This window comes from Narcine bancroftii, chromosome 12, assembly GCF_036971445.1.
Source record: "Narcine bancroftii isolate sNarBan1 chromosome 12, sNarBan1.hap1, whole genome shotgun sequence".
NCBI lineage: Eukaryota > Metazoa > Chordata > Chondrichthyes > Torpediniformes > Narcinidae > Narcine > Narcine bancroftii.
This window is the reverse complement of record NC_091480.1, coordinates 91,737,580-91,755,793: the sequence shown is the minus strand read 5'-3', so window position 1 is coordinate 91,755,793 and position 18,214 is coordinate 91,737,580. Positions and strand designations below refer to the sequence as shown.

The following is an 18,214-nucleotide window of genomic DNA, read 5'->3' as shown; positions in this document are numbered from 1 at the left end:
TGCAAAAATAGCAGACACACAACTAGACAAAAAATATATACGCAGCCCAAGTATTCATCTGTGTAGATAAATAAATAAATATTGTTTCCTGAATATGAGAGTCTCGGATGGTCAGTGTGAGCAGTTCCTTTGGTCGTTCAGCATTCTCACTGCCCTTGGGAAGAAGCTGGTCCTCAGCCTGGTGGTGCCATCCCTAATACTCCTGTATCTCTTCCCCGACAGGAGCAGCTGAAAAAGGCTATGTGCAGGATGGAAGGGTGGGGGGGGGGGGGGGGGGGGGGGCTCCTCAATTATTTTGCAGACAACAGTTCCAGTAGATGACTTCGATGAGAGGGGGAGACTTCAATTCAATCCCAGCTGCACCTCTGAACATCTTCCTCTGTATCAATGTCTTCAGGATTCTACCGTCATTTTCTATATGTTTAGAGATTAGCAAATCATTTAAAAAAAAGGTTATGCCATGCTGTGCTCTGGCTCATCGAAGTGAAGATCAAATTTTAATGTCAGCTTTTTCCTTCATAAAACAGAAGAGCTTGAATAAAATAAATGCCTAATTACTCACAACTAAGTGCCGCCTGGAGAATAAATATTACCACTGCTGAAAGCAAGGAGGAAAAGTCTGCCCATTGACGCAGACACGAGATTCACAGTGTTGATTTTGCACAACTTCTACTTTCATTAGTAATTCAGTCGGCAAAAAGCATTTCCACTTCACACTTCAAACCTGCAAGTAACGTACCTGATACAAATTAATTTCCCACCTCGTTTATTGTTACTGCAAGCAGAGGTATTTGAGAATTTGGGATGTGTGGGGCTGCCGATGTTAAACTAAAGGGCGCAAGTAACGTACACCTTGATTCAAAAATCTGAAGTATTTTCATGTCCGACAATTTTATGAATTAAATTTGAAACAGTTGTAGCTGAGACCTCAATAGATATGTGTACTAAGTGCTAAGCTACTGATATTCAAATCAAATGGATGCTAAATTGGTAGATGCATGAAGGAGGCTAATAAGGGTGACATTTTTAATTTCAATTTAGGCATACAGCATGGTAACAGGCCCTTCAGGCCCACAAGCCTGTGTTGTCCAATTACACCCAGTTGAGCTACAATTCCAGTAGGTTTTGAAGGGAGGGAGGAAACCGGAGCACCTGGAGGAAACCCACGTAAGGAAGGGGAGAAAATACAAACTCCTTAGAGACAGCTCTGGATATGAACCTGGATAGCTGGCACTGTAACAGTGTTGGGCTAACTGTTGTGTTAAACTGTGGCTAACTCATGTCATTTGGAAAATTTCTTTTCATCCGATTGCAGAGTACTGCTTACAATAGATTGACGTGTTCAAAGTGTCCCTCATGTTGAGGATCACCAACTTTTCGAGAACAATTTGCCTACCATGGCAACAGACAGGGGCCATATCGTTGGCTCTTCATAAAACCCTGGAACACCTGGCCAGCAAAGATACATACATCAGGACGCCTTTTATTGATTGCAGCTCGGCATTCAACATCATCACCCCCTCAAAATTAATCAGTAAGCTCCAAGACCTGGCCCTCAGTTGTGCAATTGGATCCTGGATTTCTTTACCTTGAGACCCCAGTCAGTTCTGATTGGCAAAAAAACATCTCCTCAATCTCCATCAGCACTGGAGCTTCCCAGGATATGTGCTTATCCCCCTGCTTTGATCACCCTACAAAAATGACTGTGTGGCTAAATGCAACAACACCATGTACAAGTTTGCTGATGGTATCACAGTAGTGGGGTGCATAAAAGGGAGAAATCAGTCAGCATACAGGAGAGAGATTGAAAACTTGGCTGAATGGTGCACCAAGAACAACCTCTCACTCAATGTCACCAAGACCAAGGAGCTCATTGTAAACATTTGGAAAGGATAGCCAGAGGTATACAATCCAGTGATCACTGGGAGATGAGACGTGGAGCAACTTTGAATTCATGGTGATCACCATCTCGGAGGATCTTTCCTGGACCCATCATACAAATGCCATCGCAAAGAAAGGACATCAGTGCCTCTACTTCCTCAGGAATTTACACAACTTTGGGATGTCATTTGAAACCTTGGCCAACTTCTGCAGACGTGTAGTGGAAAGTGTGCTGACCGGCTGCATCGTGGCCTGGCACGGGGGCATTGATAACTCTGAGCAAGAAATTCTGCAAAAGGTAGTGGACTCGGCCCAGTAAACTCTCCCCGCCATGGAACGTTGCTGTCAGAGAGCAGCATCAATTATAAGGATCCACACAGCCCATGGTCCGTTCCCAATGCTGCCATCGGGAAGGAGGAAGAGTTACTGCCCTCGACTATTCAGAGGCTCATTTAAGGATTTGGACATTCATTATTTATTCCTGCATATTCATACCTACATCTTCATTTGAACCATCAGTCTGATGATCCTTGATGAGTATAGTTTATATATTACTCAGCCTGGCCCATAGAATGAAGAATCTCAGTCATATATGATGTCTTGTATGTATTCTGACAATAAATTCGAACTTTGACTTTGGCATTTCAGTTTCACATCTGTCATTCTTCCTGGGTAATTAATACAATTGTTATATTAAAAAGCAAACCTGAAGCTCAACATATACTGTACGTCTTTCTTGGTCCCACCATGTTCTTTTATGAACTTGGAAAAGTTTGCTTTTATTTCAGAATTAAAATTTATATGGAATGCTAAAATGCTATTTCATGACTATATTGTTCATGATTAGCAAGGTCAAGTCGCGGACTGCTAGCTGACAGTAAATAGTGATCCCATGAACAAATCGGAAAGCTTCTTGGCAACGATTATCCATGTACTATGTTGACATTTTTATTATAGAGGTACTTTACCATTGTTTCCATTAGGAGCAAGTATACAATTACTTGTCATAATTCCTTGTTTCATACACTAATAGATCTGTAATGAATATCAGTAATAATTGGGTACAGAGCAGAAGTTCTATTCCCAATTATTGAGTGAATATCCTTGGTAGCACCAGATTAACACAAAATACTCATCATTTCTCTCAGTACCAAGAAAAGAAGGTGTAACATTCCACCCAAAGGTCACAGGAAAGGTGGAGAAAATTAACAAAGATCTCAGAGTGGTCGGATTTGTGTGGCGCTGGGATATTGACATCAGACAGTAGAAGCAGCAATTTAGCTGGTTTGAGCCATCACTGAAACAAAGCATTGCGGAAGAAGAAAGCAATTTCTTCCATATGTTCAATCTATTTTGTTTTTCTTTGAACATAGTCACTCAGGTAATCTCTTTGATCTTTAATCAAAGGCCATGATATCCCTTGAGTTAATTGCTTTCTTTGTCATTACGTCTCCATTGCATCATTAATGAATCACAATGAGCCATAAAACACTACCTCATGTTGTCTTTTTTCTTAAACTGTTTTCATTTATTTTGAAATGTCGGTTAAAGACGACGTTTGCACCTGTGACACTGCCACTAAACAAGAAATTTTGTGACGTGTTCACGACAATAAATTCTGATTCTAAACATTAATTATGTTCCATTATTCTATTATTCTTGAAGCTCCAATCCCAATATTTTCCAGACCCCCATCATAGAACATGTAAGTAGTTGACACTGGAACACAGAAAAGAAATTCTCTTATCTCATGACATTCGAAGTTGGCTATTTCCATATTTGCTGCCTCCAGATCTCCGTTTACCTTGCACATGCAATAACTTTGATGCATCGATCTTATGGATTTCGCAACAAGGTGAATGTTGTCTGCACTGCAGAGTGGAACGCCTGCCTAAGAATTCAATCAGATGACACTTCTCATTTCTAGAACACTCTGCATGAAAAATTGATAATTTCCCCCAGAGTGTGATGTCATGAATCGATAAATTTCATTCCAAAAGGACAACTCTCCGCTGCCAATCATCCTTTCACGGGTAATGATGCAATGAAAATCAAACTACAGACACAGGAAATCCGAATTGAGAACACGAGAAGTTGGAAACACTCAGCAGATCAGGCATCCTCTGTGGAAAGAGAAATCGTTTATCTTTCAGGTCTAGAACCCTGCCTCAGAACTGGGAAAGAGAGAAACAGTTTAATTTTCAGTAATACAGGTGGAGGGGAAGGATAAATAGAACAAATAGAATTTCTATGATTAGGTGATACCAATTGAATAAATGTCAGAGTAGCACTAAGGATCAAATTTTGTTTAATTGTTTCAGCAATATGTTACTAATGGAAAGGCTGTGGGTCATATTCAGCAAAGCATGTTACACATGGGCTAGAAACAGAGGGGGAGAAACTAGTTGAAACTGCAGGGTTGAAAGAGAAGGGTAGGAACAGGGGAAAAAGCAGAGGGGCAAAAACGGCAGGGTTGAAACAGAAGGGGTTGAATGGCCAGTTCTTATACAAACAGAAAGTGTGAGCTACCTGCAGTTAGAGAAGTTAATATTGAGCTCTGAAGACTGCAATGTGCCAGGTAGAAGGTAAAATCATGCATTTGGCCTGATTTTAACAGAGCAAGAGGCCAGAGTGGGCACATTCCATCTACTTCTGCCATAGGGGCTCTGTGGTTTGTAAGTGATCACTTAAAGTGGCAAATGATGGAGAAAGAAAAGTTTGAAAACCACAGTCTTAGATAGAGCAAAAATACAATTCCTTGTCCTTTTGATCCAGTCCACCAACCTCCCCCAAGATTCTACCACCTGATACATATTCTCCTCCTCTTCAGCATTTGAAAAGGGATTGGTCCTTGCACGGCTCCCCTGGTCCACACTTCCATCCATGGCTCCCTGGTCCACATTTCCATCCATGGCTCCCTGGTCCACGTTTCCATCCACAGTTCCCTGGTCCACACTTCCATCCACGGCTCCCTGGTCCAAATTTCCATCCATGGCTCCTTGGTCCACACTTCCATCCACAGCTCCCTGGTCCACATTTCCATCCACATCTACCACTCTACATTGCATAAAACTTTCCCACGCAACTGGAAAAGATTCAACATCTGTCCTTGTTATCTGTCTCTCACTATCCCTTTCTCCTTCTCTCTCTTCTTGTTCCACTCTTAAAAGCAAAACTTTTGTGCTGTACCAAAATGCTGATATTCCATTATTGGTGAGCCATGCATAACTCCCAATTAATGTTTCAAACTCCATAATTAATCACTATATTTTTTCTTTATTTAACAACCCTAATGGAATGGCTCAGCCACCATAGCAGTTAGCGCAACGCTCTTACAATGGCAGCGACCTGAGTTCGAATCCAGTGCTGTATATTCTCCCCGTGTATGTGTGGGTTTCCTCTGAGCACTCCGCTTTCCACCCACCATTCAAAATGTACGGGGGTTGTAGTTTAATTGGGCGGCACAGGCTTGTGGGCCAGAAGGGCCTGTTACCATGCTGTATGGCTAAATTTAAAAAGATTGATAATGTTGGATTATGATACATTATACTATAATATTATAATATTAACTATGTATACGACAGATAGGACGTTAATTTTAACTTGGTAAATAAATTGGGAAAAGATCTGTATGTTTTTCTTTAATATTTTGTATTCTTATTTTTTTTTTCATGTCACAGTCAACTTTCTCAAAGTGAAAACATTTCTTGAGGATTTAAAAAGGACGTATTCAAGGTAGTCTCAAATAGGATTGACAGCTAGGGGTAATGGGATTAATGTTAGTCTTAATCAGTGGCGATATTCAGTACTTGTGGACTTTGGTCATTCCCTCGTTGAATCTACCACCACCTCCTGTTCATAGAGCACCATTTCGTCAGACATTAAATGGTTTATTTCTGAAGACGGAGATACAACAGGGATGAAACTAGAACGGTTTTCCTGGGTTCATCCTGATGGTGGCAGCAGTGAAGGAAAGGGTCTCACAAACGATACCTGCTGATTCCGTACATTGTTGGAAATGCATCAGATGCCATATTGATGGGGAAGTCCAGGGGACCCTGGAGACTGCCTGAAACTACAGCAAAATTCCTCAGCCCCAACCTGGAGGCAGCAAAGGGCTGCCACGGTTAATGTTTTGGTTAACGCAACACCATCACAGCGCAACTGACCTGGGTTCATATCCGCCATTGAGTGTTGTACCTTCTCCACACATTTGCGTGAGTCTCCATCGGGCTCCTCCCACATCCCAAAGACCTTCAGGGCTGGTAGGTCGGGGTAATAAGGCATCGCAGGCTTGTAAACTGGAAGGCCCTGTTACCATACAGTGTCTCTAAATTATTCAGTCATCCAAAGCCTCCATGTTTCACAGGATGAAGTCAAAAGCCCAGCACACATTCGACAACTCCAAATCTTATTCTCCTGCAATGGTCACCACCAGAGTGAGAGCATTTCAGTTGCTCTCTATTGATAGAAGTACATATATTTAAAGCGTCTGTTTTTCTGATCATCCCTATTTTGCTCACTTGTATTTTTTTTCTTCTTCTTCTTTGGCTTGGCTTCGCGGACGAAGATTTATGGAGGGGGTAAATGTCCACGTCAGCTGCAGGCTCGTTTGTGGCTGACAAGTCTGATGCGGGACAGGCAGACACGGTTGCAGGGGAAAATTGGTTGGTTGGGGTTGGGTGTTGGGTTTTTCCTCCTTTGCCTTTTGTCAGTGAGGTGGGCTCTGTGGCCTTCTTCAAAGGAGGTTGCTGCCCGCCGAACTGTGAGGCGCCAAGATGCACGGTTTGAGGCGAGATCAGCCCACTGGCGGTGGTCAATGTGGCAGGCACCAAGAGATTTCTTTAGGCAGTCCTTGTACATCTTCTTTGGTGCACCTCTGTCACGGTGGCCAGTGGAGAGCTCGCCATATAACACGATCTTGGGAAGGCGACGGTCCTCCATTCTGGAGACGTGACCCACCCAGCGCAGTTGGATCTTCAGCAGCGTGGACTCGATGCTGTCGACCTCTGCCATCTCGAGTACTTCGACGTTAGGGATGAAAGCGCTCCAATGAATGTTGAGGATGGAGCGGAGACAACGCTGGTGGAAGCGTTCTAGGAGCCGTAGGTGATGCCGGTAGAGGACCCATGATTCGGAGCCGAACAGGAGTGTGGGTATGACAACGGCTCTGTATACGCTTATCTTTGTGAGGTTTTTCAGTTGGTTGTTTTTCCAGACTCTTTTGTGTAGTCTTCCAAAGGCGCTATTTGCCTTGGCGAGTCGGCTGCACCATTTCATCAGATGCAAGGATCGACAATGAGTCACTTGTATTTACTTTAGCATTAAATATGTGTGTGCATCTGAAGCAGAGCTTCTGGGGGGAGGGTAGATCTGCTGAATTTGTTTAATTTACTTCTTTCTTCGTACTTTCTGGAATGGGAGTGGGGCTGGTTGGATTGCCTTTTAATTAACCAAATGTCCACAGTGTTTTAGAACTACTTTGTAAGAGAAATTGTGTTTCTTACTGTATTAGTGTTTATTGAATTCCAAAAGACTATTATTTTATTTCTGGAGGAGAGTCTGATTTTAACATACCACAATAAATGACAAGGAGTTTGTACATTTTCACTGTGTCTGCATGGGTTTCCTCTGGGTGTTCCAGTTTCTTCCCATGTTCTAAAGACAGAATGGGGTGCGTTGGTTAATCACGTTATTGAGTCAGGCTCTTGGGCTGGAAGGCTTGTTATTATGCTATAATCTCTAAAAAAAATTAAAATGTGAAGACTGAGGCAATAAAAATGGTGTTGCAGGGAGAATTGAGGACAACATTCTGGCAATGGCCAAGGACAAATGTTCAGCCTGGTCTGGGTCCATTGGCCACCTGTATCAAAGCCACCTGCACATCACTTTCAACGTAAAGAGCTCACTGTCAAGAGCTGGCAGGATTCTCATTACCCATGACTGCAATTGTTATGATTTATTGTTGGCAACACCAAGTGAAGTGCTTTTCACAAACGAGTCGTACAGGTGATTGATGGACTGGTTAATGGATCCAGCCCATTGGCCAATACCATTGAATAGTCAAAGAAGTCTCTGCAGTATTATCACCCAAGACTGCCTAAAGCTTATCCTATTAAACTTTATATTTTAATGTATTGCTGTGTAAACCCTGTGGAAATTTTCTATTTTTTCAAAGTTCAATTGAAAATTAACTCTGGACAGAGCAAAACACAAAAACAATTATTTTGAGGCCATTTCGTATCATCCAGACAGCTACAGATGAGTTGTACTTGTGTGTGTTTAACATTATTTCAAAAGCTCAGTAAATGATGTCACTTCCAACTTTCCATTTGGAATGTTGCTGGATATGTTAGTCCCCCACAGTGCAGTTGGTCATATCTGGAAATGCATGTTTTCATCAGCTGGCATCAGACTGGGCCCCACCAAGGCAAGTTCAATATTTATTATCTTTGACCATTCCACAGCTCTTTGTTGATGATCTCCCCCATCCATTGCTTCCACCCACCGATTCCCAGTTGTCCCAGGATCTACATTCCCCTCCTAAATACCTATCAATTTCTCCCACTGAGGAAGGTCCTGATCTCAGTTACCCAACAACTGCCCTTTTGAATACCCAAACTCCTTTACTCATCTGATTTGATCCTTCCTCGCCTCCAGCTTTATTCATATGGTCTTTGACCCAAATTGAAATTAACTATGGATCAACTATGAATTTGTATGAAATGCTTTCGCAGTTTCTAGGAAGTGTATAGCTGTTACTTGGAAATCGGACACAGATTTAGGGATGGAGAGATGACATGTGGAACTTCATAGTTGCATTCCAATTGAAAAGATTACTTAAAGTTTACAAAATAAATATCAGATATTTTGGAAAATATGGTGCCCATATTTGCAAAATGTGGGTATGAATGTTTAACAGACTCTCTGAAGACCCCAGCATAATATTATTAAAAACTTTATGATATATAATTTATCCCCTTGACATTCTCCAGTCTTTCTTTCCTGTTTTCTTTTTTTCTTTTTCTTTTTCGGGGGTTTGGGGAGGGATGGAGGGAGGAGTGGATTTTGTACACCGCGTGTAATTCTTGAAATCTTTGATAGAATGAAATGCATTTACTGTTGTTGTTTGAAAATTGTTGAATAAAATATATATTTTTTTCAACACCGCTCATTTGCCTTGCTCTAGGTGTTGATGGAAAGCACCTCGCCATTTGTTGCCGTCATCTGCTGTATCCTCCCAGTGCTCAGTGTTGATTTTTAAGGCTTTCATGTCGCGCTCACAGAGGTTCTTGAAACCATTCATAATCTGACATTTTATGTACCTTAGTTGCGTTCGAAATTCAATGGAGTGCATCAGCGAAAAGAAAAAGGGATTGTGGAGGCAAATTCTTTGCAATTAAAAATTCCAGTATTTTCGCCCTTTTAAAAATGTACGTCAAATTCAATTAAAATATCAAAAAGAATAAAATTATTGAAGCCAATTGTAATTAAAAGTAAAATCAATTTTAATTTAACCGTTTTACCATAAACAGCTCTTTAAAAACAAAAAGAGCTATTTAGCAGTAATGAGAAAGCACTGTTTTAGATCTGATATAACAGCTTGATGCTGAATGTTCCCTTTCCACATTACCTTCACTGAGATTTATTACAGAAGTTTGGTTTATGGTGCATAGCACCCATTTGCCTTTTGGTTTATGTCTCTATCCATCTCAAGTTCTTTATAAAAGAACAGGTTGTAAAACAGTTCAATTGTCTTTCTGTAAATCACACATAACCAGTGAGCTAGGTTCACACAAGATTTTGTATAACGAGTTTCTTACAGGGTGTAAAAGCGGAGGTCAGAAACCAAAAATTCGTTGGATTTTTCCTGAATTTATCAGATTGTAGGGGTGGCATCAATTTAGCTGAAATTATGGATGTTTTCATCTCACTTTAAGGGGATAGACAGTGCAGCGCTGTTACAGCGACCCGGGATCGAATCTGGTGCTGTCTGCAAGGAGTTTGTACATCCTTCCTCCCCCCACCCCCCCCACCCATGTCTGCATGGGTTTCCTCCAGGTGCTCCAGTTTCCTCCCACCCGACAAAATGTACGGGTATGAGGTTAATCATGTATCTAAATTTACATTTTAAAAATATAAAAATTGAAATTTAAAGAGGGAAAATTGAGAGGGGTAAAAGAAAAGAGGGGGTGGAGGAGGAAGAATCGAGAGGAGGAAGAATCGAGAGGGGGAAGCTGAGGGGAGAGGAAAATGAGGAGGGTAAATTGAGGGGAGAGGAAAATTAGGGTGGAAAATCAAGAGGGAGGAAATAGAGAGAGGGAAAAGTTGAGGGGGATACATTTTTCTATTAAACTACAATCCAGAATCTGCAGACCTTCTTGTTTAACTGCACGCACATGGTATATCTGTTAGCATATCACTGGGGTAAACCACCAGTTGGTACCAGACCACCGCCATATATTGGAGTAAGTAGTGGGAGAAGCAAGTGTACCATTATAACATGCAGATTTACCATACTGGTGGCCACGGACCTATTATTGTATACAACTGGGGTATAGTACAGCCGAGTCCTGGACCATCTCCTCATGACTTTTGTGTCAGTACTGACAAGAACAGATTGATCACTACATAACATCTGACTGCAGCACTGGTAACCACAGGAGCAATACTAGCACAAACTGCAATTCCAAAGAGCTCTGTAAAAGAGCTGGTACAGGTTCAATGGGTTGAGATTTTTGATTCACCATCTGTCCCAGTTTCCTTTGTGGATAGAACTCTTGTTAGAGACAGACACATCACCAGATAACTTTGAAGCACAACATTGGCAGGCACATGGACCTGAGAGGCTCCCAGATAAAGTCATTCATTTTTTAGAATGAAAGAGCAGGAGGTGCGTTTTAGCTTCCTGTCCTTGGGGAAACTGGGCAACATTTGTCTCTGAGAGCAAGGTGTGAACAGTTACTTTTCTAAACAACCTGACTTTTATAGTTATTTTCTGAACGGCCTTCAGACTTTTGAATTTCATTGCACATGCTTTGAGGACTGATGTGTTTTTCAAAAACCGTCAGATTTTAGGAAAGGGACATTGAAGGCTACTTTTGTGGTCGCATTGGGTCGCAGCAAGAGAAGGAACGAGCCTGGCTCGAGTGGCGTCCAGTTGGAAAACTTTTTACTTGTTCTCACATATGCCCATTTTAAGCCTTCCTCCCAGGAACCACCGTGTGCCACAATGACGTCACCTTCCAGCCTGTGGATTGCCCCACAATCAGAGCCCACCTGGTTGTGATGTCAGTGGTTTATTCACAACTTTGATCCAGTTCAAACTGTGCTTAGGCAAGCCCCCTCCCCGCCCCCCCCCCCACCCAGAACGGGCAATCGGAGGAGGAACATCCAGTGCCCGTGTCTGTTCTGGTTGGGTGGGTGGGCATCTTCATGGATGACACTGTTGTTTACTGCTGTCAGCACTGGCCCTGCCTTTCTGTTCCACTTATCGGGGCCTGAAGGAGGGAAGACACTGATTTCGGCTCTGGTGTCCGCCAGGACCTTGCGCCCAGAGTGCTTGTCTCAGACATAGAGTTGGCCATTACAGTGACCAACCACTGTAGCCATTAGCGACGGCCAGCTGTGGAGTTTTCCTGAAACCGACGTGGAGGTCAGCAACGGCGCACACCGGAACCCCACCGTTGGTGGCAGAAACACCAAGAATCTGCCTGGTATCATTCCTGTTCGAGGGCGCATACAATCTCGCTGCTGGGGTGAGGGGAGCCTGGGCCTTTGGGCATGATACAGCACTAATCTCAATGGGGCATCCACCCTATTGTTTCGTGCGCCACAGGACATCTGCGCGGGCGGCCACCCTGCAAGGGTTGCTGAAATTCTCATCAGCGAGATGTCTTCAGGCATCTGCTCTAGAACTACTTGTTCAAAGAGCAGGCAGGGGTTATGGCCGTCTGCCATCGCCAACATGACACTCATTAAAGCCAACAGTGCGCGGTCAAACTAAAACATATACAAACAACTTTGAATAAACTCTAGAATGTGCATTTTGATTACATGTGAATTGTTTGATCACAAATTTAAAATTGTGGAGCACAGGGGCAAATAAAGGAAAAGGTATCTTTGTTCCAAAAATTATGGACGTCACTGTATGTATATTTGTCTTGCTTTGGTATGTCTGGCTGTGTGTCTGTGTAATTTTCACCGAGGACCGGAGAATGTTGTTTGGTCGGGTTGCACTTGTGCAATCAGATGACAATGAACTTGACTTGAAAATCTCTCATCCAAAATTCACCCATTTATTCCTGTTCCCAACCATTAACTTGTTTTTATCAATAACCTCTAAAAATCTAAAGATGTCCGAATCACTGATTCTTTACCTATTAATCAGATGCAAGCTCAAAAACTTCTAACACTTTTGTCAAATGTGGTTTCCCTTTCAAAACTTTAGGTCGGCCATTATTTTCACAGTACCCTGCTAGCACTTCCTTATGATGGACTCAACCCTTTCAACTCTAACTGATATTGACTGACAGGCTTGTAATTCCCCATTTTCTCTCTCCCTCTTTTGTTCTTCCAATCTGTGGCAGCAGTCCTGGTAAATATGAACTTTGGACGATGACAACCAAAATAAGCGATAGTTCATTGAGAACTGAAATGAGAAATACCTTCATTTAAAGGTATTTGCAATTGTAACCCCTGAAGGCTTAGTCATGGATTCCATTCAAAACAGTGACTGATCGATCAGTGGATATTCGAGGAACCAAAGGACAAGGGAATTGGGCAGGTGAATGCCATTGAGGTAAAAGGTCAGGCATGAAAGAGCAGGCTGAATAGATTAACTGATCACTGATAGCTACAGGCAATTAATAAATGCACCAAATTTCAAATGTTGTGACAGGTCTAACAGACCAATAAAAATATCACTGGCCTTCTCTCTTGAGCTTTGGTCATAGTTTCCAAACTTATAACTTTTCACATTAAGGTCCTTGATGAAATTATTTTGTAACTCCTCTATTATTTTATGAATTGGAAACATCAATTGTCTAATTGAGCACAAGTAAGTTTGCCAACATTGTTGAGAAGTAGTGCCAGATGAATATGCACTAAAAAATATTTATTTATTTTTTTTAATTCCATTGAATTGAAGGGCTCTCTTAACTGGTTGCAATTACTAAAGCTTCTGATGTTCCTGATTTTGTGGATAGCATGCTGTATTGTGTTGCTTTCATAAGTAAATAAATGAACGAGTAGAGGAGTTGGATTGTAATGGTAAAAGTTGTACAAGACCTAACACCAGCTATTACACTGGACAACAAAGGTTTTGGTTCCTGAACACTTTTAGGTGTATTTTATTGATTTTAGACTGCTGATCACGAAAATCACCTTAGAATTTGATCACGTACTATTATTTTAGATGTAACCTATTTTTGTGATTTACGTCTACTTCGAGCACACAAAACCAGGAAATGCCGCATGTCATTGAAAATTCATTCCTGTATTCGCACTTGGACTTCTTCCCTGCTGATCTTGGTCCAGTCAGTGATGAACATGGTGAAAGGTTTCACCAGGACATTGCGACCATGGCATTTGGAATCCATAAAGTGCTGTCCATGTGGTGATATGTAATTACACCACTAAGTCACCAGGGGTCAGCCTCCCCCCTGCCCCCATCCTCCTTCCCTTGTTTGTAAGTTCATGTCCAAAATTTTTTTGTGGCTTCCGTTGCCTTCTGGACCTCCTCGGTAGTGGTATAGGGGTGGGGAGTGCAGTCTGCCTTTTGGACTTTCTTGATGGAGGTGTGGGAGTGGGAAGTACTAGATGGCCATGTGGGCTGGGGATCCTCTTGTATGGGATTAGGTCCTGCCATCAAGTCTAGGGTGGTGATATTTTGTGGGGCGGGCGTACCCAGGTTCCTGATTTCCGGGATTGGTGATATAGTCCTCTGGAGTGACTCAATGGACGACTGTTCTAGTGACTGCTGCTGCGCTCTTGTTGATCCGTAGACATCTGTGTTTCCTGGTTCTTGAGTGGTCAGGAGTGGTGATCGGGAGCATGACTTGTAGAGATCCTTTCACCCACACTTGTAGTGGCCCCTTTCTGATCAGACTGGGATTTAGGGTCGGCGGTGCATATACCAGCGAACCCACAGGTTCCCTCAGATCCTTACCTGCCCTATCGTACTTCTGTGGTCTTCCCCGCATTCCACCACGATTCCAGTACAGCGGTCCCTCGCCATCTCTGTCCTCGGATGCACGTGCGTGCTAGTCATCCCCGGATTCCATTCCTCGGGAAGAGTCTCCAGGTAGTCGGGAATGCACATTGGAGCAGAAGCAGCTTCCATCCTAGTAACTATCATATTAGTTAATTAAATTGTACTGACAATGACCTCACCAGCAGTGCAAGTATAAGACAGCTTTAATAAACTAATATGTACACTAAGAGGTCTTGTCTCTCTGCAAGATGAACCTGGAAGGCTAGACTGTAGCTCTGGACTGCTTTATATCCAAGGTCATTGGGGTGACCCCTGGTGACCTAGAGGTGTAATTACATATCACCACTGACCGACTATCTTTGGACACTGACACGAGAAGCATTGCATTGCTGAGTGCAAACGAAAATCAGCCGCAAAACGTTTCTAGGTTAGTTGAACTAATGCAATGTGTCAGCATCATCGTGTGATTAAACCTACTAAATTCAATAAAAGTTCATTTATTGTTTCTCCAACTTCTCATGTGATACAGTAAATTATCTTGGTGTTAAGCTTGAGGTTGTCTATCACAATCCCCTGTTTCTTTTGATGATGCAAATCTTTTGGAAAAAAAATCTTTGTTCAGTGTAATTGGACTTAGCTTTTCATCCAAAGCTGATTTTGCATGAGTTATCTTTTTTCTCTATTGGGTAAACCATCAGACTCACCCCGCCAAAGCCCTCAGGTGCTCTCTCCATATTCTCTGGCTGTGATCCCTCATGAACCTTCTCACCTGTCTACGTACTTGTTCTCCGTGTGTTCTTGGCCTCTAGCAAAAGCTATTGCGCAAGCTTCTGCGCGTGAAATATGAGGAGCTCATACATGTCTGCTGGTTCAAGAGCCCTTCACAGACTGTTTCTCTTTTCACATTCTACAGACCACAGTTGCAAAGAGGTTACAAGCTCAACAAGATGTTAATCTTAAAGTAACAAAAATGATCAATGTTTTGCACATAACATACCCTCTTTTTTATATTTTTAATTAACTTAGGCATACAGCATGGTACAGCCCAAATACACCAATTAACCAACAACCCCCATATGTGGAAACCAGAGCACCTGGAGGAAACCCACACAGACACAGAAAGAACATCCAAACTCCTTACAGACAGAGTTGGATTCGAACCTGGGACACTGGCGCTGTCATAGGGTTGTGCAAACCACTACACGAACCGTGCTGCCTCTTCCCTCCCACCTTTCCTTCCCCCTTTTCATTCTCACCATCTCTCCCACTCTTCTTCTGTCTTCCCACTCCTCTTAGATCCTTTAACTGCCCCGCAACATAGATTTGGAGCCAAGACGCACAATCTGCAGGTCATGGATTCTGCCTTCGCCGCTGTTGAAGCAGTGGGAGTCGGGGCCAGTGTACCCTGGTAGCTGCAAGACTCAGGCTTCTAATGGTGGTGGGTGGGGGGTGGTGTGGGGGTGGGGGGGTGGGAGGAAGGATGGCAGCAGCGTGATGTCACTCTTGGTAATCGAGTGGATCTCAGGAAGACACCATCAAGGAGACAGCTACACATTGGCCTACTTCTCATGAGAGCCAAAACATTAAAATCCCACAAGAAACATCAGCAACCTAATAAGACTTAATTAGTATTACTACCTCTTGGATCTAAAGTGGGGGTTACAATGCAAGGTAGAATGGCCAGTGGTGATCAGTGAATTCACAGCTTCATTTGTTATGAAGGCACATTCCTTGTGTTTGCACCCTCTGTTCCCATTTATGAGGTGATGCTCACTATTCTGTGGACTCTCCAACTTGACCCTGAGTCTTATTAAATGAAGCTGGTCTCTTTACTCACACCACCAGGTTAAGGAACAAGCTGCTACCCCTCCACCATCAGACTCCTGAACCACAAACTCAATCAGGGACTCATTTAAGGACTCTTACTTTTGCACTTTATTGATTTTTTAAAAAATTCTCTCCCTATTACACAGTCAGTTTACATTTCAGGGGTGGCACGGTTCGCGAAGCGGTTAGTGCAGCAATGTTACAGCGATCAGGATTGGGGTTTGAATCCCATGCTGTCTGTAAAGTGTGCATTCTCCCCATGTCTGCATGGGCTTACTCTAGGTATTCTGGTTTCCTCCCACTGTTCAAAAGTGCACTGGGGGTTGTAGATTAATAGGCACGGGCTTGTGGGCCAAAAGGACCTGTCACCATGCTGTATGTCTAAATTTTAAAAGTTTTCAATTAAACATTTAAATTTATAAAGTCTTTATCTGCTTACATTTCTTTATTTGTTTACATGTGTACACTTTTTTTTGCACTACCAATAAGTGGTGATTCTGCCTCGCCCACAGGAAAAAGAATCTCAGGGTTGTATGTGATGTCATATATGTACCCTGACAGTAGATCTGAAATTCTCATGTCCCCAGATCCCATGAACTGAAGCTAAATGCCAAGGTGAGCGAAATGCAAAAGCTCAAACTAAACCTTTTCTTTTTTAGCTCATATTTGGGAAAAGATTAAAATCTATTTTTAGACGTACAAGATTTTTCAAACTATAAACCGTAGTAAAACTGGAAAAAAACTTTAGTGGGATGCTTACAGGTCATCTTTTATACAAAGAATGGTTTTGCATTTGTATAGCAGCTTATCACATTCTCAGGAGATACAAAGTAGGTTTACATCCAGAACCTTGATGAAGGGCTGAAGCCTGAAACATGGGTGATGTGTCTTTATCTTGGCTATCTATATAAAGTACGCTGATTGACCTGCTGAGTTTCTCCAGCAATGGGCTTTTATCGCATCCAGTGAAATGCATTTTGAAGTGAAATGGCTGAATCTATTAAGCCGGTCTGTTTCGAAGCCTTCATTAGCACTGCATTAGGGACTTCTGTCATAGTTAGATATGGTTGGTTGCAAGATTCTAGCATTATTACCCATGGAGTTTGCAAGGAACTAATGTGGAGATATATAGTGCCAGTGACCTTCACAGTGAAAGATAATGTAGATGCTGTTGTAAAGGTCTCAGTACGACTCTTGGCATCTGTCAAATAGAATATTTCTACAGAGACAACGTTGCAATTCTGTTCATCCCAAATAGCTGGTTTTCAGGCAGTGAGCACTTGAAATTGGATAGCGCCTCAAACTATATTGGTGATTTCTCCACCTTGAACTTCCCCTCTGGTGTTGTAAGACAACTGATGCATGACCAATATTCTGCTTCTCTGAGAAAATGATTCTGCTTGTGAGAAGCATATTAAATATTACTTTAAAAACACTTGATTTTAAGCACTTTCCATATAAAAAGCCTTCGAGCAAACACACAGATAATACTTGCAAGGATTCCAGAGATGAGAAACTTATGTGAAAGAGGAAAAGTGGAAGAGCCTCAATTTTTCTGACGACAACAACTTAATAAAGAAATGCAAAATAACAAGGGGCCTTGAGAGAGTAGGTGGGGTGAGAATGAGAAGACACCCAGTTTAAAATGATTGCTCAAAGAACCAAAAGCAAATTGAAACAAATCTTTTGTACCCAATATATCTGGAATGCTCACAGATGATTCACGTGGCATTCAAATGCCAATTCAATCAGTGTTTGAGAAAGGAAAAAAATGTCCACTGGCCTTCCAAAGGAGCTGATCATGTTTCTTGCCAAACACAATGTACAATGTACTGAAATTCTTACTTGCTTCAGTCAAACAGATACAGTAAAAGTCTAAAATTCCAGACTGCTTGGGAATTGGGTCAGTCCAGATTCTCCGGATTCTTGGGCAGTATATCTGTGGTGTTCACTCAATGCACCCACTCAAAAGCCGGGTGGTCCAGATTTCAGGCAAGAGTTTTTTTTGGAGAAGCCCAGATTCTCAGGTGGTCCATATTTCAGGCGAGAGTTTTCAAGAACTCTGGATTCTCGGGTGGTCCAAGGATCCACACAACTGTCTGCATTGACAGGGCGGAGATGGAAAGGGTTAATACCTTCAAGGAATTGAGATTCCATATATTGGAAGACTCAACTTCCTCCACCTATACCCTTTGCTTTTCCTTACCTCTCTATCCCACTTTGACTGGGCATCTGCCAAAGCTTTGCCTCTGTCCATCAGGTCTCACAGGATCACACGATATAGGGGCAGAA

General features: G+C 42.4%; 1 long non-coding RNA gene across 1 annotated transcript in view; it reads right to left on the bottom strand.

Moving 5' to 3' along the window:
* Positions 1-16,262: 16,262 nt before the first annotated feature.
* Positions 16,263-18,214, bottom strand: part of LOC138747296 (uncharacterized) — a 16,268-nt gene continuing 14,316 nt past the window's right edge. Inside the window, exon 4 of the long non-coding RNA XR_011347412.1 lies at positions 16,263-18,021. This is a non-coding gene — a long non-coding RNA (uncharacterized lncRNA). The remainder of the gene's footprint in view (positions 18,022-18,214) is intronic.